The sequence below is a fragment of the Mus musculus genome, chromosome 19 (assembly GCF_000001635.26).
Source record: "Mus musculus strain C57BL/6J chromosome 19, GRCm38.p6 C57BL/6J".
NCBI lineage: Eukaryota > Metazoa > Chordata > Mammalia > Rodentia > Muridae > Mus > Mus musculus.
The window spans coordinates 12,009,332-12,033,307 of record NC_000085.6 but is presented as its reverse complement, the minus strand read 5'-3'; the positions used below and the strand labels follow the sequence as shown (position 1 = coordinate 12,033,307).

The following is a 23,976-nucleotide window of genomic DNA, read 5'->3' as shown; positions in this document are numbered from 1 at the left end:
GCAAATTATATATATAATTTATATATTTTCAAACAAAACAAACAAAACAATAAATAAACCACTTATCTTGTAAGAGGGAGGATTTGTAATCCCAGAGTTGAGGAGACAGAAACAGAAATGTTTCTGGGGATCATTGACCAGACAGTCTGGTCCAATTGGTGATCTCCAGCTCGGTGAGAAACTTATCTTAAAGGAGGTGGGTGGAGTTCCTGAGGATGTCGCCTGAGAGCACACAGGAGAAAAGCAAGCCCAAGGTGAGTTCTCCAAAACATGGTGAGTGTGGAAGACAAACTTGATACGTCTCCTCACTGGATTTCTCTTGGACCCATCACCTGATTGACCACATCTAAGTCTTTACACTATTAACTTACTTCCTTAAATATAGTACTTCTAGGAGCCATTTGCACTCTCCAGAATACTGACCTTGCCCTAGTACTTTTGGTGTCTAGAGTAGCCCTTGCTGGACTGGAACTCAAAGACCAAGCTGGCTTTGAACTCATAGAGCTCCACCTGCCTCTGCCTCTGCCTCTGCCTCTGCCTCATCAGTGCTAGAATTAAACCAATATGCCATCATGTCTGAGCCCCAGGGTTCTCTTTATGAAATTGCCTAAGAAAAAGTACACACCAGGGCTAGAGAGATGGCTCAGTAGTTAAGAGCACTGACTGCTCTTCCAGATATCCCTAGTTCAATTCCCAGCAACCACATGGTGGCTCACAACTATCTATATAACGTGATCTGATGCCCTCTTCTGGCATGCAAATGTTCATGCAAATAGAGTACTCATAAACATAAAATAAATAAGTCTTTTTTTAAAAAAGAAGAAAACAAGGGAGTACACACCAAGCAACCCTACTACCCATTTCTCACTAATGTGCCCTTTACTTCCTTATCTAACTCTTACAATTCATTCAAATCAATGCCTTTATCTCTGTTAGAATCTGGCAGCATAATATATCTGAGTCATTGTATCTCAGACTAGAGTCCCAGGGTGTCAGGGATCCTGAAACCTTGCCATGTGTTTATGTCTACTGACTCCCAAGAACCATGTCTAAGCACACAACATGACCTGAGAAAACAGCCATTTTCATCTGATTGTACAAACACTTATTGGGTTCATGTAAATTTCAAATTGAACTGAATTTTTTTTCACTTAAAAAGTGATTGTTTTCACATGATCCATTGAGATATATTCATCAGATAAAATTATTCATATTTTCAGTATACAGTGTGAAATATATTGCAGTGATGTATGTTTTGATGGGTTTTATGCTCCTTTCTAAAGAACATCAAAACGGTTAAGTGAATCAGTGCACATACCACTTTTTAAATGTACTTTGGTCGCTATGTTCTCTCACTCAAATGTAATGATCAACATCTCTGAGTGCCCATGAAAAAGAAATACACATTTATTTATAAAGTAAGTACCTTGATGAATATCAAAACCTATCACCATCCTGCCTCCCTAGACTCTGACTGAATTGTGAATCTCAGCTATGTGGATTAAAATAGCTGCCCGGGGACCATGCACATCTTACTTTAAAAAATAAATTAGGTATATGAATCTACATACTGCAGCTCAGAGACCTGCAGCCACAGAGCTCTTGTTTTTGCCATCGCTACACTTTCTGTTTAGTTCCATTTCCCAGCTGATTTCTGGCAAAGTAACTTTTGACCAAGAGGGAGAAGGCAACGTTTTCTTCCTGAAGCAAAAAAGAACTGTTTCCCTGTGCTTTCACCCAAGGAAAAGCCACATTCCAAAGGAGCACTGACACAGTGTGTGTGTGTGTGTGTGTGTGTGTGTGTGTGTGTGTGTGTGTGTGTGTGTAAAAGTGACAGAAGGTGACAGGAGGAAAGGGAAGCTGCTGACATTTTAATGACTCCCATGAGAGTTCCATTGTATTGGCCACACTGCATCCACACTGATCCCCAGTAATATTCCCTTTGCTGTTTCCATTAATGGGCTGAGGCTAAGGGACTGGTATGGGTAGCCCAGACACTGAAAAGCAAAATAGAAGAGTCAGAACACTGTTAGTCCCTAAGGTTGCTCACCCAACCCATCCCATTTCCCAACCCTCTGCACCCCTACACCCCACATCCACATTGCCTCCTATCCTCAACCCCTATACCTACATACCCCTCCTCAGTCTAAAAGAAAATATGATCAGTAGTCTTGAGACAGACAGGCTTTATGTTACATGTAGAATTTTCCAACAAACAGACATCCTGACTCAAAGTATTGAAAAATATTATAAGGTTAATTTCCCACTTGGCAGTTAAACCAGTAGTGAACTTCTGAAACCATTATGGCTTTTCAGAAATGCTACAAGTGTACAGAATGCTCCAAACAAAGCAAGAGTCTTAAAGCAACAAAAAGAAGTGACAGGAAGATAGACAGTATAACCTCCTACACAGCACATAATAAGAGTAGCCAGGATGTCTCTACATCTCCCTCTGTAGGACTTTGAGGCAGTGGCTCCTACCTTCATATGTGGAGTCTAATGAGATTTACTCCTTGCTCAGGAATGGAGTTTAGAAGCCTTGAGTGAGACGTTTTTATTGTATTGGGGATCAAGCCGAAGGCCTTGCACATGCTAGGCAAGAACTTTACCACTGAGCCAAATCCTTAGTCCAAGTAAGGTGTTCTAGTGACTCACTTGTCCATATGATCATGTGCCACAGTGATGAGAATGCTCCTAAAGCTTTAGGGTTCAGTGGGACAAAAGGATACTTGCAGGATAGTAAGATGGTTCCGTGGGTAAAAGCACCAAGGCCACCAAGCCCTGACAACTTGAGTTCAATCCCTCTGACCCATGTGATGGAAGAATAGAACTGGCTTCTGCAAGTTGTCCTCTGACCTCAACATGTGAGCTGAGGCAAATGGACATGAATAAATATACATAATAAACAAATAAATATATAAAGAGAGAGTTATAATTTGGGAGGAAGTTGTTATTTGGCTTACATTTCCATATTATTGTCATTATTGAAGGAAGCCAAGAACCCAAAGAGGGCAGGAACCTAGAGGCAGGAGTTGGACATGGAGGGATGCTACTTACTGGCTTAATCTCCATGGCTTATTCAGTCTGCTTTCTTACAGAACCCAGGACCACCAGCTCAGGGGTGGCTGAACTAATGGCAGTGGAGAGAGACAAGAAGATGTTAGTTTTCCATGTGAGTGAATAAATAAGAGGGTGCTACTTGGAAAAGTGTGATCTTTTAAGGGTTTTCCCCTGCAAAGACTAGAAGAACAAAGTGAAATCAAATCAGAGAAATTAAAACTAGATTCAGAAGAAAAAAAAATCTATGTGGTGAGGCTAGCCAAATAACAAAAGAGATTGAAAAGACCTGAAATCCATCTGGAAGCTAAAAACCGAAAGGTGACTCTGACAGCGGTTGGTGAAGACTATAGTTATGCAACAGGAAAAGTAACTGCTATCAAAGTGAGTGATCCATTACATTTTGTTTTGTACAGAGTTTGTTATTAGGGGCAGGTGCACATAAGTATACAGGTGCTACAAATGCACCTTGCATACAATATAGAGGACAGAGGTTAACATGGGTGTCTTCCTTGATTTATCTCCACTTTATTCTCTGAGACAGGATCTCTCTGAACCCAGAGTGTTCTAATTAGACTGGTATAGCTAAGCATCTTGATCCAGGGATTCCCCATCTCTGCTTCCTGGTGGCTGGGATAACCGGAAGTCTATACCATCCCTTTCCAGTTTCTTCCTAGGATCCAAGCAAGGGCTGATCATTATACTGGCATGACAAACACTGAGTCATCCATCCAAAAGCACAGAAGTCACTCTTTAGACATGCCATGAAGATGGTACAGAGGAAATGTCAATAATTACTAATTTTTTTGAGATAGGGTCTCACTGTGTAGTCCTGATTGATCTGGTACTCATCCAGGATTCCCCATCTCTGCTTCCTGGTGGCTGGGATAACCGGAAGTCTATACCCTACCTTCCCAGCTTCTTCCTAGGATCCAAGCAAGGGCTGATCATTGCATGGCGTGACAAACACTGAGTCATCAGTTCAGCCCACAGAAGTCACTCTTTAGACATGCCATGAAGATGTTACAGAGGAAATAGTCACGTATTTACATTTTTTTTTAAGACAGGGTCTCACATACTCCTCGTTGATCTGAAACTCACAGATATCCTCCTACCCCTATCTCCCAAGTATTGCACGTTTCTTAATTTTAACTTATTCTTGAAATAGAATTGACTTATGTAGAGAAAAATGAACTTGCATGCACAGGTCAATAAATTTGTACACAAATTGAAAATGCCTTTGGAACAAGCACCAGGTTGAAATATTATTAACTCCTTAGGGTCCTCTCTCAAGCTCTCTTCAATTGCGTCTACATTAATAAAACAAAAGAAGGTTTAGTTTTTGGTACATAAGTTACTTAGAATAACAATGTCTGAAAATTTCACTTATACTGTTAAAATGTTCACCAGTCTTATTGCTGCTGTGTATTGTTTAAGTTCAACACTGTCCTTTCTGCTATCGGAGGACTGGGGAGTATGTGCCCTTTGCTGGTTTCAGAAAACTGTGGTGTCAACACTTTTCCAGCTATCTCTTGGCAGACGTCTGTATAAATATATATAAAAGATCTATAAAAATAGATTTCTAGGTAATATAATATATAAAGATACATATCATATGTGTGTGTGTATACAGGCAGACTTATATAATTAAGTAGTAAAGATGCAACACCAATCTCACATAGCACTTGCATTGTGTAAGGGTCCCAGTAGGTCCCAAACCTTTACCCTTCACTTGGTATTTTTCATTTGCTTAATCATTGTTACATTTTTTTAATAATTTTCCTTCATCTTCTCCATTGGTGGAGAGGAGCCTGAGGAAAAGAAGGTCCGACGACAGGCCCAAAGTGGGACCCAGCTCAAGGGGAGGTCCCAAATCTGACACTGTTACTGAGGCTATGGAGCGCTCCCAAAAAGGGACCTGTCATGACTGCCCTATAAAAGACCCAATAATCAGCTGAAAGATTCAATATTTGCCTCCAACCAATGGACAGAAGCTGACGACCCTTGTGATTGAATTAGAAAAAGGCTGGAAGAAGCTGAGGAGGAGGGCAATCCTGTAGAAGGACCAGCAGTCTCAATTAACCTGGACCCCCAACATCTCTCAGACACTGAACCACCAACCAGGCAGCATATACCAACTGGTATGAGGCCCCCAACACACATACAGCAGAGGATTGCCTGGTCTGGGTTCAGTCAGAGAAGATACACCTAACCCTCAAGAGACTGGAGGCCTCAGGAAGTTTAAAGGTCTGGTAGGATGGGAGGTTGGGGGAAGGGGTAGGATATCCACGTGAAGAAAGGGGCATAGGGAAGAGGTATAGGATGTAGACCAGTTGGAGGGTAGGCCAGGAGGGGAATAAAATCTAGAGTGTAGCTGGGCAGTGGTGGTGCATACCTTTAATCCCAGCACTTGGGAGGCAGAGACAGGCGGATTTCTGAGTTCAAGGCCAGCCTGGTCTACAGAGTGAGTTCCAGGACAGCCAGGGTTATACAGAGAAACCCTGTCTCGAAAAAAAATAAACAAAAAAGTCTGGAATGTAATATATATATATAATAAAAAGAAGGAATATATATAATAAAATAATAATAATGATTTTTCTTTTTTATTCTAGTCCTTCTTGTGTGTATGATCACTCTTTGTAACTTTTTTAAATATTTAGTTATTTAGATATTTTATGTATATGAGTACACTGTAGCTGTCTTCAGACACACCAGAAGAGGGCATGGGAGCCCATTACAGATGGTTGTGAGTCACCATGTGGTTGCTGGGAATTGAACTCAGGACCTCTGAAAGAGCAGTCAGTGCTCTTAGGTGCTGAGCCATCTCTCCAGCCCATTTTTTGTAATTTCAAACTGTAATTTCACACTAATTAAGTTGAACTGCTATTTAGATATCCTCTCTTGTGCAGCGTTAGTCTCTATCTCCTCTATTGCATTGAGTTAGTGACAGAATCTACCGGCTTAATGACTGAGTCAGAATCCTGGGTGACCTTTCAGGTAATATCTGCATCCTATATTGCAATCACAGAGTGTGCATTTAAAAAGAATTTTTGCCAGGCAGTGCCGCACACCTTTAATCCAAGCACTCAGGAAACAGAGGCAAGAGGATCTCTGAGTTCAAAGCCAGCCTGTCAGGTCAACAATGCAAGTTACAGGATAGCCAGAACAATACAGAGAAACCCTGGAGTGAAAGAGACAGAGACAGAGAGAATTTTCCCCTCCTTCTGTCCACATTCCACTGAAAAGACCACATTAAAATTAAAACCATATTATATAGTCATTATACTGCTATTCTACCAGAGATGTACTTGAGAAGGGATGTGTGATCGGAAGGATCGGGGAAATTGTACCACACTGAAAGAATTTGCTTCCTGGAGATTGCTCAACCCCAAGAGCTGAGCTAGATTTTATCTGCCTTGCTTCTGGTGTAAGTGACAACTCTGACAGGAAACCTCAGCACCATCACCATGAATCTCTCACACCCCTGAGAACTTCCTGCTCCACAGTCTGCTCCTTTCCTCACACTCAGTCTGTCAGGAAGAGAACCAGCCTCTGAAATGGCTGTCACCCATATGCTCTTACATTTTCTTCCATCTTCTGGGGAAAAAAAAAAAAAAAAAAAAACCTTCACTAGGGCCATAATTTCATGAACTGGTTACCGAGCCTACCTTTATTAAGTTGTTCCTTTTTTATTTGGTTATATATTCTTTAACCACCTCTCCTGATACCAAAAGAGCTCACAAGTTCTAGAAGAAAAATGTGCCAAATTATTGCAAAATATGAGAGAAATCTGAAAGTCATTTAATCAGGAAGATTTACAAAGATAAAAAGAGCCGGAGGCAGTGGAGCATGTCAGCAACACACAGGCAAGCCTTTAGTTCTTGGCCATAAGGATCATATCATCTCTAAGGTGTCTAAGGCCATCAGATGAGAGACACTATCTCAAAAAGTAAGGTGGAGAGCAAGCAAGGAAGACACCCAATTGCAACCTCTGCCCTCCACATCCATTAGCAGGGGCTCATGCACCTACACACACACACACACACACACACACACACACACACACACACACACGCTCGTGCGCAAGCACACATACACACAAGAACACACACACATACCACTCCCACATGCACAGGAAAGATAAGAACAAATCAAAAATCGTTAACATGGTAGGGCTTATTTGTTTCTTTCTTTTTGGTCCCTATGATAACTTTGAATATGTAATCGGTCAGCAAGAAAATAATAGATATGATAAAATACCCCACATGAAAAATTGTGTTCACTTTTTCTAAATTCCTATCTGAAAGTGAAAACTTACCATTTCTTTGGAAAGTCAGTTGTGTCAGGATAGCATTTCGCTGGGGCAATCATGTGAAGGAGTATTTTCCTGAAGCAGACACAGGTGAAAGGATGTTTTGCTAAAGCAAGCACATGAAAGGACATATGATGAAGGGTTCTTTGCCAACAACACATACATATTGGTTTGCCTTACATTGCCTATCTCAGCTCCGTTTGTTGTAGCTCCATAGAGAGAAATGCACCCTCTTTCTGCTTCCTCAGACTTGGGCCAATTGGCAGAGCGATGTCAGCTGATACAAACTCACATGAAGTTTTGCTAAGACAGACTCACATGCTGAGGCAAGACATGTGGTGAGGCAAGACCCTTGGAGGACATGTGCTGTTTGGAAGGAGTATAAATAGGACTCAACGGACAGTGATGGGGGCTTGCATATCTAGCTTTGCAACACTTCCTGGTCTCTTGTCTTTGCTGATCTTCACTTCATTAAGAGAGGCACAGCAAAGAGCTTCTCCTGGCATCCCTGGAGGTCTCCGTCACTCTTGCTGACTTGTGCCAAATTACTCATATCTATGGTCAGTTTATACAACCAAATAGCCACCTCTGCTTCTTGGGTAGAAACTAGAGGTTGGGGTTTTTTAATGAAGTGACTGTAGTAAACTAAAGCTTTGGAGAGTAGTTTGTATGTCTGATCATGTGTCTGGACACATGGGTCCTTGTTCAACCAACTTTGAAATATTACTCTGGATGAACTAGAAAGGGTTTGTGTGTCAGTGATGTTTTCTGTAGGTGTAGAGTGGCAGTTACTAATTCTAAAAGCCAGAACAGTGCTGAAAACACTTATTGTTCAAGATAAGGAAGGTGACTTGAAGGATACAGGAAAGTTCAACATTGTTAGAAGATATGGATAATGGAGTTGGTGGTTTTCCTCATTAGGGACTACAGCATTCAAAAGCCTATTTCATTACAATGTATTTTCTCAAATATGTTGGTAACAAAGTACTTGGGATTTTGAGTTTTTCCTTCTAAAAACAAAGGACAACTTTGTATACCTGGTTTCTTTCTTCTGCTCCAATGTGGTACATACATCCTCAAGAGTTCTCACTAATTACTTTGGTTTCCATTTCTTGTGTCTATCTTTGAACTCAGAAGGCTATCAGCTTGGACTTGTCCGTTGAAATGGTGATTTGACCACTTTCAAGACTTAATTTCTTTCCAGAACCTCAGGCTGCTGGTCCTGTGTACTTTTTAAGATAGAAAGCAAAGGGAGTTATTCATCCCCCATGTGCAGTTATGCAAGTACACCCATCCCACCATACAAGTTCTAGCCACATCCCAATTCACTGATCCTCCACAGGTGGAACCCAAGATACAGCCAAACCCTTTCACTTGCAATTCTTCCTTGCCCAATTCAACTGAGCTGCCCCAAACAAAAAGTTACAGGGAAGTGTCCATTCTGAAGACTCCCCATCAAACCTAAATAAAATTCCAAATAATCCAAGTCTACAGGATGCGTAACTTTGAGGGGGAGGGGCGGGCACCAGACACTTCTCTTCTCCTAACCTCCATTTCCTCATCTGCAAAACAGTGTTCACGCTTCCTGTCTGTCCTTCCTCATTTGTCTTTGGATGGCCCTGGCTGTTAATGGGAACTTACTCAGCCCTCAGACCTGTAAGCTCTCAGTGTGTCTTCAGTGTTAGTCTTAAAATTGCCTTTCATAAGACCTTATATTTTGAGCTGGAGAGATGGCCGGGCAGTTAAGAGCACTGACTGCTCTTCCAGAAGTCCTGAGTTCAATTCCCAGCAACCACATGGTGGCTCACAACCATCTGTAATGGAATCTGATGCCCTCTTCTGGAGTGTCTGAAGACAGTGACAGTGTACTCATATAAATAAAATAAATCTTTTTTTAAAAATGCACACATTTTTTTAAAAAAAACCTTATTCCTATTATTTCTGTATTGATCTCTTCAGTAACAGTTTATATGTCTGACCAAGTGAAGAATAAGAGACACAATCGGAATCATAAAAATAAGATATAGATATATATATGTGTGTGTGTGTGTGTGTGTGTGTGTGTATGTGTGTGTATATATATATATATATATATATATATATATAGAGAGAGAGAGAGAGAGAGAGAGAGAGAGAGTCTGTTGGGAACCTGAGGTAGGAGTCTCTTGAAAAATGCATTCTTGTGTTTAACTTAATCCTTAGCCAACAATAAAAAGTTGAAAGAACAAGAACAATGGGCAATATTCTTTTCATTTTTTATTATTTCCTTTTCAGACCTTACAGAGTCCTGAAGCTGGAACAGGGGCTATTCCAAAAGCTGTTTGTTGCCTGTCTGTGGGATGTGTTCCTCTAGCTGGGCTGCCTTGTCTGGCCTCGGTGGGAGAGGAAATGCCTTGTATAGCAGAGACTTGAAGTGCTGGGGGGAGGGGGGAGATACCCAGGGGAGCCCCCACCCACTCAGAGGAGAAGGGGAGGGAGATGGAGGAAGAATTGTGGGAGGGGGGTGACCAGAAGGGGACAGTGAGCAGGATGTAAAATGAATGAGCAAAAATTAAACTAAATTAAAAACAAAAGTCCTGAAGTTAAATTGCGGTCCCAGAACAAGAACCCCTTGAATAGAGACATACTTTCATGAACTGTTCACCTACCTGACCTCTACTAAACCATTCCTTTTGTTTATTTAGTTGGATATATTTCAGTTGTCTCTCCTCAAACCAACACTTCTGTGATATGTGCAATGTTTCATGATAATTGTTCTATCAATATGTCTAGACGATATTGAAGAGATTGGCCCAGCCTACTGTAATGGTCAGAGATAGCACCCACTGAGAAAGATTCAATACAATGAATTCTCACATTTAGCAGCACTTGATTTTGACTTCCTCTCCTTCCAGATAGAGGGATGTAGAAATGCTGCATGGCTGAGAAATGATTAAACATCCAGAAGTCAGCTCACGGCTTTATAGGTCCCATTCAGTTCATGGCCACACAGCTCGGTGAGTCTCTGCCATGACTTCACTGCACATAATGCCACAGAGGGGACACAAAGCAAGAGGACAGCTCACCTAGGGGATGCCAAGAAGCAGCAAGAGAGGCTTGGGCAAGGATCCCAGTGATCGCTCAGCTCTACCTCCTGGAGACTCCATTATCACGGAAAGTAACTACCATGCAAGGCCTTTCTCCTACAACTATAAACTAGGTCTGGAAATTCTTAATCTCGGCAGTTTTCCTTGCTAATAGCAGTCAACCTCAAGGAAAGGCCAAGTTCATCAAGGTTGCTTATGGGTTCTGAAAACCTTACATCCTTGAGGTCACTGGTGCTCAAGTTCCACTGATGAGCAACTAAGCCCCAGAGTTCATATGCCTTTAAATATTGCACCCTTGCTCCATCGATCCCTGAGGTAGACTTCAAAGCTCATGTCTCTCAAACCATTACCTTTCCTCTCTACCATATTATTTTCTATCACAGTTCAAAACTTAAATTTAAAAAAAAAAAGACCTCCTATGCATTATTTAGATGGCTGCATGGTTTTCAGTAAGACTTGTAAATTCTTTACACTGAAGAAAATATCTGACCATTTTATAGACTACAAATGTTTGTAAGCAATGAAGTTTTCTAAATTATTGATAGATTAACATATAATTAGGAGTGAAACTAGAGAATTTAGATTTGTGCTGCCTTAGCCTCAACGGACACTAAAGCAGGAAAATTAGCAAATGAGAAGTTCAGTGCTGATGGGAAGAAGTCCTATAAAATCCAGAGTATTCAGTGGTTAGAGAAGGGTCAGAGGTCAGTCTCAGGAAAGACAGACTAGAGAGTTGGGAGAGTATAAAGGCACATGAACGATGAAAGTAGGCAGCCAGTAATTAGAAAGGAAAACTAGTTTACCTTACCCAGAACCTGCAAGATGGCTCCGTGAGGAAAGGCATTTTACCACTAAATTTGATAATCTGAATTCAATTCCCAGGACTCACATGGTGGAAAGGGAGAATTCACTCCCATAGGCCTCCAGGAGTATGTTGTGGCATGCAAGGACACACACATGTGCACACACCTAATAAATGTGATAAAGTTTTAAAGTACAATACCCAAAGTGCGTTCCTTTTGTTTTTGATGTTGTACTTTTCCATAACAAAAGTATTTCCTCCGCAGGAAGTAGAGGAACCAGGAGGCAATGGAGCAGAACGTCAGCTACAGCAGGGTGAAAGAATTTGTTTGTGAAGGACTGACGGACACAGTCCCAAGAGCTGAGTTTGGTCTTCTTTTCTCTTCTTGGTGTACACAGCAACTGGGCTGGGCAGCCTCCTCATCATGGTCACGGCAACCTGAGAGTGCCTCCTCCACACCCCCATTTTTTCTCTCTCTGTGATGACATTTGATCAATACATGGCCATCTCCAAGCCCCTACAATATGTGAGCATCATGAGTAGTAGGCGGTGCCAGAGCCCACATTGTGGCTTCCTGGTGGGAAACTTTGTCCACTCCATTGTGCAGATCTCCCTCTTACTCCCACTTCCTTTCTTTGGACCCAATGTTGTTGATGGTTTCTACTGTGATGTCCCACAGGCCCTCAAGCTCACTTGTACCAGCACCTTTGCTCTGAGGTCTTAATGATTGCTACCAATGGTTTGATCACTACCATGTGGTTTGTCTTTCTGCTAGTGACATACTTGGCAACACTAAGGTCATACACAGGAGAAAAGTCATCTCATCCTGTACCCAAATCACTGTGGTCACCCTGCACTTTGTAACCTGCATTTATGTCCTTTACTGCCCTCCCCATGGACAGAGCTGTCTCCATCACATTCACTGTCATCATTCCTGTCCTCAACCCAATGATCTGTACCCTGATGTCTTAGTCAGGTTTTCTATCCCTGCACAAACATCATGACCAAGAAACAAGCTGGGGAGGAAAGGGTTTATTCAGCTTACATTTCCATACTGCTGTTCATCACCAAAGGAAGTCAGGACTGGAACTCAAGCAGGTCAGGAAGCAGGAGCTGATGCAGAAGCCATGGAGGGATGTTCCTTACTGGCTTGCTTCCCCTGGCTTGCTCAGCCTGTTCTCTTATAGAACCAAGACTACCAGCCCAGAGATGGTCCCACCCACAAGGGGCCTTTCCCCCTTGATCACTAATTGAGAAAATGCCTTACAGTTGGCTCTCATGGAGGCATTTCCTCAACTGAAGCTCCTTTCTCTGTGATAACTCCAGCTGTGTCAAATTGACACAAAACTAGCCAGTACACCTGAGGAGCCAAGAAAGTCAGCCATGAGGAGACTCAGGAAAAGACTTGGACCTTCTGAAAAGGAATACATACTATAAGTCTCCAATTTGAAAATTCAGAACTTAAAGACAAAAGACCCTAATCAATAGACAGTGTTTTTCTTCCATCTGCTTAGTGGGGCAGATGTTTATCTGCTGGTGTTTGTCCTTATTGCACAGTGGAGTCCTCAAAACTCCAGAGACAATAGTCTTTTAGGGTTTCCTCATGGTGAGGTTACTGACAACATAGAGCCTTAGACATTTAAATTGTCAATTCTTGACAAAGCACAGGGAAGAGATCAAGCCATTGGTAGCAATCATTAAAACCTCAGAGCAAAGATACTGGTACAGGAGAACGTGCGGGCCTGTGGGACATCATAGGAGAAACCATCAAAAACATTGAGTTCACAGAAAGGAAGTGGGAGCAAGAGAGAAATCTGCACAATAGAATGGACAAGGCCCCTCACCCAGGAAGCCAGGTGAGATGGCTAAGCAGTTAAGAACCTTGCTGTTCCTACAGAGAATCTGAGTTCAGTTCCTAGTTCCCACATCAGGCAGCTCACAATACCCATAATTCCAACTCCAGGGGATCTGACACTTCTGGCCTCTGATACGCCCAGAGACACACATGCATGTAATAAAAAAAAAAAATGCTAGCTCTTAGGAACCCAAATGCTTATAAGACTCAAACAAGTGGGTGGGTAGGGGAGTGGATGGGGGAGCATGTGGGGGACTTTTGGGATAGCATTGGTAATGTAAATGAAATAAATACCCAATAAAAATTTTTTAAAAATTAAAAAAAAAAATAAGAAAACAGAGCCCAGGGAACTGAAGAGATGGCCCAGCAGTTAAGAGCACTGACTGTTCTTCCAAAGATCCTGAGTTCACATCCCAGCAACCACATGATGGCTTACAACCATCTGTACAGCTACAGTGTCCTCATATACATTAAATAAATAAAGAGAGAGAGAGAGAGAGAGAGAGAGAGAGAGAGAGAGAGAGAGAGAAGGAAATGGAGTCCAAGAGAAAATTTGGTCTTATTTGATGGGGTTATTATTTTGTTTTGTTTTGTTTTGGGGTTCCTGGATTAGTTGGATTACTGTTGCATGTCTAGTGCTAGGAATTAAACTTGTGAGTTTGTTTTCCTATTAAAAGGGGCTAACATACCAAGGGCCAATAGTCCGTAAACATCCCCCATCTCATGAGCTCCCTATGTAAGCTGTCTATGTGCCCAGCATCCCTGAGACTTTACTATCACATCCTTCCCCTTAAGCTGATTCCGAATTAGACAATCACATCCTAGTAGGAGGTCACATCCCCGCCAATGAGATCAGACACAACCAACCACAATTAGCATAAGAAAAATGAGCTGAATTTCCCTCCCCAGTGTGCTTGCTTGCTAGGTTTGGGTTATGGCACAGTTACAGCTCACAACAGTGCATCCTTCTCACGAAAAGAACGCCTGTGTAGGGTTACCGTCACTTTGTGCATGTGCTTTGTGTGGCACTGAGAAACATCCTTTTCCAGCAAGCCTTTTGCCTCCCACACGCTAGGCAAGTCCTCTGCCACAAAGGCTTTATCTGCAGCTCATGACTGGACTCTTGAATTGTGGCTACACGATGTATTGTCCAGGCAATCATCAGTAAAATGACCTCCCAGGGACCCGAGGTAAAAGCTTGTAAAACCCAGCCACTTCTCACTTGGAACTAATAGAACTGATTTTTCCTCTGGAAGATCTCCACTTCACTTTTCTAAAGAAGCCTCTAAACTGCCCCTTAGAAAGGCAAGAAAGAATTCAGATTCCATCAAAGATTTCCTATCTAACTAATGCTGGAGGCGCAGCTAGATCTGAGATATCTGACTCTGAGATAGTACACATCCCACTCCCGCACCTACCTCAGACACAGGTATGGGATCTGAAACAAGGTCACAAAAAGGAAAAAGAGAGGGGAAGAGGGAACACTCTTCTCTGTTGCAGTGTCAAGAAAGGCACTTGCTTGCCCTCACCTGACCAAACAGTACATACTGTTCCTGGTACTTACAAAACTCATCACTTTACAGTCAGTCAATCCTAACCAGCCTTCCAGGAAGAAAGAAATCCTACCCTGTCCACATTTCCTTAACATGCCTGGTGTATTTGTGTACAAGAGCTTGAAGCTAAGGAAAAAACAAACAAACAAACAAACAAACAAACAAAAAACTCCTTTCTGGAGGCTCGAGGCACTGGCTGCCCTTCCAGAAGTCTTAGGTTCAATTCCCAGCACCTACATGGCAGCTCACAACTATCACTAACTCCAGACTCCGTTGTCCTCTTCACCAGCCCAGCCTATCGTCCACGCTGCTGTCTTTGTCTGTGGAAACAGAGAACAAGATTTAATTCTAAAGCTGGGCGTGGTGGTTCTTGCCTTTAACTTCAGCACTCAAAGGGCAAAGGCAAATGGATCTCAATGAAGTCCAGGCCAGCCTGGTCTGCATAGTGAATTTGAGACTGGCCAAGGCTACAGAGTGAGACCCTGTCTCAACAAACACACAAAAGTCTAATTCTAGCAACCTTATTTGTCAGTTACGCATCTAAAATTGGCTTTGTTCTTAGATGTACTAACTAGATTTATATGAGTGTTTGCCCAGATAAATATGTGTATCATGTTGGTACTTGGAAGATCAGAAGAGAGCATCAGGTTTCCTGGAACTGCAGATGGTTGTGAGCCACCATATGGGTGCTGGGAGTTGAACCCAGGTCCTCTGCAAGAGCAACACATGCTCTTGACCACTGAGCCATCTCTCCAGCTCCTCCAAGTCCTTTTGATAGACATTTTAAAACCTGCGTTGTAGGTTATTTTATTTCTAATTAGTAAATTAGTTGCTTTTTAATCAACGTGATAAAACACCACCACCAAAACAACTCAAAGAAGAAAGAGTTTATTTGGAACTTATGGTTCCTGAGACATACAAGTTCATCCCCTCACAGCAGAGACGCATGGCAGCCAACAAGAGGGTCTCTCAGACGCTCAAATACAAGTTCATCCCCTCACAGCAGAGACGCATGGCAGCCAACAAGAGGGTCTCTCAGACGCTCAAATACAAGTTCATCCCCTCACAGCAGAGACGCATGGCAGCCAACAAGAGGGTCTCTCAGACGCTCAAATACAAGTTCATCCTCTCACAGCAGAGACGCATGGCAGCCAACAAGAGGGTCTCTCAGACGCTCAAATACAAGTTCATCCCCTCACAGCAGAGACGAATGGCAGCCAACAAGAGGGTCTCTCAGACGCTCAAATACAAGTTCATCCCCTCACATCAGAGACGCATGGCAGCCAACAAGAGGGTCTCTCAGACGCTCAAATACAAGTTCATCCTCTCACAGCAGAGACGAATGGCAGCCAACAAGAGGGTCTCTCAGACGCTCAAATACAAGTTCATCCCCTCACAGCAGAGACGCATGGCAGCCAACAAGAGGGTCTCTCAGACGCTCAAATACAAGTTCACCCCCCTCACAGCAGAGACGCATGGCAGCCAACAAGAGGGTCTCTCAGACGCTCAAATACAAGTTCATCCCCCTCACAGCAGAGACGCATGGCAGCCAACAAGCGGGTCTCTCAGACGCTCAAATACAAGTTCATCCCCCTCACAGCAGAGACGCATGGCAGCCAACAAGAGGGTCTCTCAGACGCTCAGTCTTTGAAGGCCCTGGGGATGTTTTGTGTTGTCAGTGAATTTTGTTTTCCTTCACCTTTTTCTCTTCACCATGTCTTCAGAGGGGAGAGAGAGGTTTTCAGGTACACAGAGGTTTTTGTATATAAGTCATGTCTTTATGTACCATTTAACATTTTTAACCAATAACCACTAAGATATTTCTCCTGAACCTTCTTAATACCTGATAGCTTCTGACTTTACATCTTTCTCTATGACAAGTCCTTTTTTTGAAGCTTAAACGTTCTCTAGTAAGGCGGTCTCCCACAAGTAAGTCTGTGCTTTGTTGGCAGACCTTCAAAGACAAGATCCAAAAAGGCCTTTCTTTGTTTGATCAATGAAACTGAATTACAAAGGAACTTGAATTAAAGTACTTCATAAGAATATCAAACTTTTACAGTATCACTTTTTTAAAAGTATATTGGCTCAGAAACACATTCAATTCATGTAAGTGAACAGCGCGCCTCTTACAGGCTGAGGCCTCAGAACTATGACTGTCTGTCTCTCCGTCTAAATTCAGTCAGGCTTCTCAAAGCCACTTCTCCAATAGGCCTCGACCCTTGGCAACACAAAACTGAAAGAGAGCTGGAAGGGAGGAGTGACCCAGCCTGGTGACCCAGGGATAGAGGTCAAGAAAGCATTTGAGGGAAGTCAAAGTGCCTGGTGGGGGAGGGAGTGGGGGAGGGGGGTAGGAGGCCTTTAAGAATGACAGTGAGGTGAAGGAAGCACTGGAGAGATAGATAGATCATTGGTTAGGACTTTTTGCAGAGGACCCAGATTCAGGTCCCAGAAGCCACATGGTGGCTCATAACCATCCAAAGCTCCAGTTTCATAGAATCCAATGACCACTGCTGGCCTCCACGAGCATCAGGTATGCATGTGGTACAAACACAGTTGATCCAGTCGAAACACCCATACATGTAAAATAAATATAAATTAATAAATAAATTTTTGAACAATGACAGTGGGGGCTGTAGAGATGGCTCAGCAGTAAAAACTTACTGATTTATCATGAGGACTGGAATTTCCATTACAGCCCCCTTATACGCCAACTTAAGGGGATCAGACACACGCCCTCTGCTGGCCTGTATAGGCAACTGCACACATGCTGCATGCGCAACACAGAGAATCAGAATTTAAGATGAAAATAAATCTTTTAAAAATTGAAATTGCGCAGGATATTTTTTAAAGGAAGAAAATGAGGTAGAGGAGGAAGAGGAGATAGAGTAATGACTAACTTACTGAAGATCGTAGTGCCCGGTACGTTAGTTTGTGCATTCGTTACTTTGTGCTAACAAGGTGCCTGGCGAGGACAGTTTGAGGAAGGAATGGTCCGTTTTGGTTTGCAGTGCAAGAGTAGATTTCCATCTGGTAGGGCAGGCATGGTGGCGGGAGCCTGAGGAGAGCAGCCACGATGCATCTGAAGTCGGGACACAGAGAGTGGTTGATGTCAGCGCTTGGCTGACTTTCTCCTTTTTATTCAGCTTGGGACCCCAGCTAGGTGTATTCTCTCCCCTCAATTAACCTGTTATTAACACCCTCAATTAGTTCCCTCATACAGGTGTTTCCATGATGATTCTAAATCCCATCAAACTGATGATCGAAATCAATCATTAGAGTTCACTCTGTGCCATTGTGACAGGATGCCTCAGCCTTAGATAATTTACAGTGAACAAAAATGTATTGGGCTCGTATTGTACAGACTGGGATGCCCAAGATCCAGGTGTCCCATCTGGTGTCATGACTAGCTGTTTCAAACCCCTTTATAACCAATATTACTGTGTTCACTTATGGCCTAAGCATCTCCCAGTAGACCCCCATATAGGAAGTGCTATTGCACTAGGAACCGATTTTCAAACACGTGGACTTTAGGGATGCATTAAAACTGCAACCAGAAAAGAACAAAAGCAAAGCAAAAATATATGGTGGCCGTGGGGACCAAGTCTAAGGGTGCTTTCAGGGGGTGGGAGATGAAGAACTGTGTGACGCCTACATTTTGAGAAGTTATTCTGGTTGTTTGTCAAGTATTGAATGAAGTAGGACAAGACCAGATATGGAGGCACTACTCAAGTCCAAGCATGAGATAGCAGACGCCTTCCAGGAATGAGAAGTGCTCAATGAATCTGCTGCTTACAAAAGTGCTTACAGCTCTGGCAATGGTCTGGGTGATGCAAATAAAGAAAAAAGATCAATGTGTTTGTAGCCAAGCTACGGAGTTTCTCCAGAAGACGACTCTGATGCTCATTTTGGACAGTTTATGCTGATTTGGATTATGTCCACCCCAAAGTCGTATGTTGAAATCACAACTGAACCCCAAATTGAGATTTTATTGAAAAAGAGGGCCTTTAGAAAGGTGTCCAAGTTAAGGTGTAGTCACTAAAATGCACTCTGACCCATTATAATTGGTTCTCTTATCAAAAGGGTAGTTGGGACACAGAAACACACGTAAAGGAAAGACAATGTTACCTGACATTGTCATTGTTCATTGTCTTGTGTAGAGAGACATATTGTGGAGGTATCAAGGCTTTCCTGTCCTGCCTAGGAGAGGCAATCTCCCAGCAGACTTCCTGGTCCTTTGACCTTTACAAGATTTCTCTCTCCTGTTCTTTGATGTTCCTTGAACTTCAGGTGTGAGAGCTGTGTTGGAGCCGTATCCACTGGGGCTGGGGTCCCTACGGTTAATTACTGTATTTGACCAGTTGTGGTTTTCTGTAAGGGTCTCCATCTGCTGCAAAGAGAAGCATCTTTGACAAGGGTGAAAACTCTATGGTTATAGAGACAGGTGTTTAGAATTGGTTAGGAATTATGCTGGCCTAGTAAAATGGTATCGTTAGATTCCCCTCTAAAATCTAAGATCTTACTAGTCTCAGGTAGGAAAAATCTGATGGGGTTCTAGCCCTAGACAGAAAAACTACAGGCTGCTTATGACTACTGAGAAAAAGAGAAAGAGGCTCCCTGTATTTGCTTATCCAGTGACAAAGCAGTCACTCCCAAAATGGTATACAAACAACAGCAAACATACTCAGTGTTGTATTTATATATATATATATATGCGTAAATCTGTGTGTGTGTGTGTGTGTGTGTGTGAGAGAGAGAGAGAGAGAGAGAGAGAGAGAGAGAGAGAGAGAGAGAGAGAGATTTCATGAAAAGGAAAGAAAAAGTGTAAGTATAAAGAAGAAAGAGAATCCAAAGAAATGAGCCCACCGCACCTATATCTGACATATTTGGCAGTTAGCAGTTTCCAAAAAAATGTCTACAAGGGAAAACAGACCAAAATAGTCCTCAAACTGTGTCAAGTGTGCCTGCCAGAGTATTAGCAAAGATGTTAAGTCTGCTGACTCGGTGGAGAGTCAGTTCACCAAACCCTCCTGAGAATCATACAAGAGGTTATCCCCCACGTTTGCAGAGAGGAAAACAGGGACAGGACACATAGGTAACTCCCTCAAGGGTCACACCCAGACTCTAGCTAGGAACTCTGCCCCGGCCATACACTCAGAGAAGCTGACCAGCCAAGTGCTGAGATACGTGGCTGGTTGTGATTCATCTGTCCACCCACCCCAAGGGTTCAGGGACCTTCTCTGAAGAGGAAGCAGGAAGAACACATGATGTAGGCTTCTGCACGTGACAGTCACTGCGCACTCACTCACGAACGCTGCAGTTTTACCAAAGTAGGCGATTGCCTGCGTGAACTGCACTAAGACCCTCCCCACCCCAATCCCAGCACGGAGACCCTCCCCACCCCAGCCCCGCCACGGAGACCCTCCCCACCCCAGCCCCGCCACGGAGACCCTCCCCACCCCAGCCCCGCCACGGAGACCCTCCCCACCCCAGCCCCGCCACGGAGACCCTCCCCACCCCAATCCCACCACGGAGACCCTCCCCACCCCAGGGAGAACAGGCTTTGCAAACACGTTTCCCAACTTTGTTATTTGTCTTCTGATATTCAGTGCCAATACAGAAATTGAAAGTTTTTACGCCGTTAAATTCGCCATCCTTTTAGTTATCATTTACCGGCTTTTAAATTTTCTGCTTGGAAAAATCTGTTCTTATTTTGAAATTACGCTCTAAAAATTGTGCTGTTTGTTCCTGATGACCACGTAACAAAACACTTCTAATGTTTAAATCTTCGGTCCATGTGAAATTTCTGCTACTAAGTGCACCGTAAGGGGACGCACTTGTGAAGAACAATAATGAGATACTTCTAGGAGTCACAAAAGAAACTTCTGACTATTAAAAATGAAAGGGAGGATTTTTAATCTCTTCCCTTGCGCCTGACAATAATTTCTCAATATGTACTTGTATATCAATAAGATCAATATGAGGCTTGTAATTAATCAGCACTGATAGTAGCAACTTTTTAATTATTTTAAAGCAGAGATTGTAGGCGTGCTTCATCAGGCAATGGAAGCAACTTTTAAAAGTGGCCCAAGGCGAATCAGACACCCAAGACCTACTATTTGAAAGCCACGCAGGCACCAGGAGACACAATCCCCTCACCGGCACATCCCAGAAGAGGCCACAAGGGGGCAGTCACACCGGCAGCGGACCGGCAATAGCTCGCGCACAAAATCCAAATTCTCCGGGGAGGGGAGGGGGGGGGGGGAATTACACTGAAATAGCTTTAATAACGAAAGAAAAGTTACACTGGTTCCACTGGGGCTCGAACCCAGGACCTTCTGCGTGTAAAGCAGACGTGATAACCGCTACACTATGGAACCACGTGCCACAATGGTCTTCTCAGATTGGATAATGAAAATAGAAAACTTTGATTAAAAACTAGTCTGGTAACAACGAAAAGTTTGTAATCTGCCCTTAAAGAAGTATTTCAAAATAAACACAGATTTTTCTAAACGCCGAAAACAAACGGGTGCTTTCAAAAGGAGACTTCAAAGTACCGTTTAGATGCGTCAGAAACAAAATTAGATAACCTAGACAGGCTACAGCAATAACTACCTGAAAAAAATTAACTAGCACACCACGTGGTTCCACTGGGGCTCGAACCCAGGACCTTCTGCGTGTAAAGCAGACGTGATAACCGCTACACTATGGAACCGGGCGGAGGAGTCGCATGCCATATCAACTAACTACATGTAGAACTGTGGTGACGCTGGGACTTGGAATCAAGATGTTTTTGTACCTTGCGCAGAGAACTTCCAACAGGACCTGGGGTTTCTAGTGGCGCCGCTCCGCTCGCTCCCGGCTGCTCGCTTCCGGCTGCACACTCCACGGTTAATGGAGGAAGAGAGAGCTCGTCCCCCCGAGTCGACGCTCCTGCTCTGATGTAGACAGTACGGAGACAGAAACACACCTGGCTCTGTGGCGCAATGGATAGCGCATTGGACTTCTAGACAAATGGAGGCATTCAAAGGTTGTGGGTTCGAGTCCCACCAGAGTCGCTTTTATTTTAATAAGAGAGTTATAACGCAAGAACAAAAGACCGGAGTTAGGAAGAAGGAAAAGTGTACCGAAGTCCATGAGTATTAAAACATCCTGCCTGACATGCCCATTAAAATAAAAAAGGAAAGTTATCGCCGTCGTTTCAAGTGTCCGTCACCATAGAAGAATCAGTAATCTTGGTACTACCACCAGCGAGCTTTCTCAGTCACTTTCCAGCGTCAATCACATTGCTATTGTATGCGGAAATGAAGTAATGAGCGAGGTATAATCAGGGTTACGAACCTCCCTCCCCTGTGACTTTGTTTTTCATTGTTTTGTTTTATATGAGTAAAAAATATTATTTTACGGTTCTTTGAAAACTTTTAAATCTTGCAGTATTGCTCCAGTTGCTGGTAAATAAAATCTAGCTCTTTCAGGTACCAGAATGGCCGAGTGGTTAAGGCGTTGGACTTAAGATCCAATGGATTTATATCCGCGTGGGTTCGAACCCCACTTCTGGTAAATGTGTTTTTCCTTTTATATTCTCCTAGCACCTATGACGTTAGGACCCAAACAAAGAGCCGAGGACACGAGGTAGAGAAAAACACGACACAACAGCTTTACGTTCCAGACCCAGCCACATGCCGAGTGTCTTTCTGAAAGCTAGAAAACTGGCGTGCGGCGAGTTTAAAAATTAAAATGTATAAGGAAAATATTTTAAAAGGAAAAAATAAAAAACAGGGTCTTTAACTGTAAGGTGTGACAGAAGAGAGAAACTGCAGAAAAATAAACAGGACGCTCAATCATCTGAAGGTGTTTTAGATAGGCTGCGGTGAGCACAAAGACAGGGCAGACTGAATATCCCCCCCAACCCTTCAGCGGCTAACCAAACATCTCTGCGGGCCATCTGTTAGGATCAATCCAGACTTGGGCAAACCACGGGGCATTCGAAAGTAGGATGGGGAGCGGCTAAACGGAATGCAGCTCGGGTTGCGTCTCTACAGGTAGCAAGAGTGGCCTCGTTGCCCTGGAGCCTGACACTCTGGTCTGCGCTGGGGACAGCCGGCACGGATCTGCCCGCTCTGCTTCACCCTGCGCGGACTCCACATCCTTTGTGAATCACACTCTCTCCCACTGGGCGTGGCGGTCAGTCCAGAGGTTCGAAGGGCAACACGCATGAGGCTCCTGATTCCTCTGAAACTGACCGCCTGGCCAGGCAGCCCCTCTCCAGGAGTCACGGTGTTAGCATTCTCAATTGAACTCGACAGCAGATGTTTAGGGTCCCATAAGTTCTTTGTAAGAAGTGCCTAACTCGTTTGCGGTTATCTAATACCTGCGATCGTCCCTCAGAGCGCGACTGGGGGCTAGGGAAGGCGGTCGGTTCGACCCTACACAGGACCAAGCCTCACAAGCTTGCCGAGATCCTGAACTCAGTGTACGCTCAAGAAATGTCGAATGCAAACCTCAGTTCAAGCTATACACCCACAAGGCGCTCTAGCGTGCCAAACAAACAAAAAACCCGGAATCAGAAAAAAAAAAAAAAAAAAAAAAATGTCTCCAACAGCTCAGGAGGCCTGACCATAGGGTACAAAATATGGGGCGTTCCTCTCGTGAAATGCACAAAATAGAAACCTCCAGTAACTGTAATCTTTATAGGCTACATATGATGAGAGAGGAGAAAGATATACTTGATTTCACCATAACTGCTTATCGTGATTTTTTTTTTTTTTTTTTTTTTTTTAGTAGTAAAGACTAAAGGTTTTCAACTACTTGGAAAGAATTAGGACTCTAGGCCTAATTTTAACTGTGGATAGACTTTGAAGAAAGGACTCGCTAAGAGCCCGGATAGCTCAGTCGGTAGAGCATCAGACTTTTAATCTGAGGGTCCAGGGTTCAAGTCCCTGTTCGGGCGGAAGTTGTTTTAGGCTCCTGTATTTCCGGTATGACTAAATAAGTGAAAGACCTTCAATATAGACCCAACCTACCCTTATTTGAAGGGGGCAATTTATAAGAATGAGTACAGACGTCATGCGGCTGGGTTTTGCTTGGAAAGTGGTTGTTACATGACATTGTGTGAGATTTTTGTATTCAAAACATCTGTAGGTATACAACCAGAAAACACTGTACATCAGTAGTCTCGAAGAATGTCTCCTGATGCCTCTTATTAAAGGCGAAGCTTGGGAACTAGGCTACTAAATCTGTATTTCAAATGAAGACACAGAATGTATAGTCTCCACTTAGGACTACGTTCTTAGCCAGATTTCCTGTGCTCTCTG

General features: G+C 43.2%; 1 long non-coding RNA gene, 5 other non-coding genes and 2 pseudogenes across 6 annotated transcripts; 4 read left to right on the top strand and 4 right to left on the bottom strand.

Moving 5' to 3' along the window:
- On the top strand, positions 11,545-12,253 carry Olfr1422-ps1 (olfactory receptor 1422, pseudogene 1; annotated as a pseudogene).
- Positions 12,905-13,113, bottom strand: Olfr1421-ps1 (olfactory receptor 1421, pseudogene 1; annotated as a pseudogene).
- Gm31151 lies at positions 14,904-19,214 on the bottom strand. Its single transcript, XR_877735.1, has 3 exons — positions 18,791-19,214; positions 17,567-17,744; positions 14,904-14,985 (listed from the first exon to the last, which is right to left on the bottom strand). It is a non-coding gene; the product is annotated as a predicted gene, 31151 (long non-coding RNA).
- Positions 19,215-20,969: 1,755 nt separating this feature from the next.
- n-TVtac2 lies at positions 20,970-21,042 on the bottom strand. The gene has a single exon. It is a non-coding gene; the product is annotated as a tRNA-Val (tRNA).
- A 262-nt stretch (positions 21,043-21,304) lies between these two features.
- On the bottom strand, positions 21,305-21,377 carry n-TVtac1. The gene has a single exon. It is a non-coding gene; the product is annotated as a tRNA-Val (tRNA).
- A 257-nt stretch (positions 21,378-21,634) lies between these two features.
- On the top strand, positions 21,635-21,720 carry n-TRtct1. Its single transcript is given in 2 exon segments — positions 21,635-21,671; positions 21,685-21,720. It is a non-coding gene; the product is annotated as a tRNA-Arg (tRNA).
- Positions 21,721-22,139: 419 nt separating this feature from the next.
- Positions 22,140-22,222, top strand: n-TLtaa4. The gene has a single exon. It is a non-coding gene; the product is annotated as a tRNA-Leu (tRNA).
- A 1,317-nt stretch (positions 22,223-23,539) lies between these two features.
- Positions 23,540-23,612, top strand: n-TKctt30. The gene has a single exon. It is a non-coding gene; the product is annotated as a tRNA-Lys (tRNA).
- The last annotated feature ends 364 nt before the right edge of the window (positions 23,613-23,976 follow it).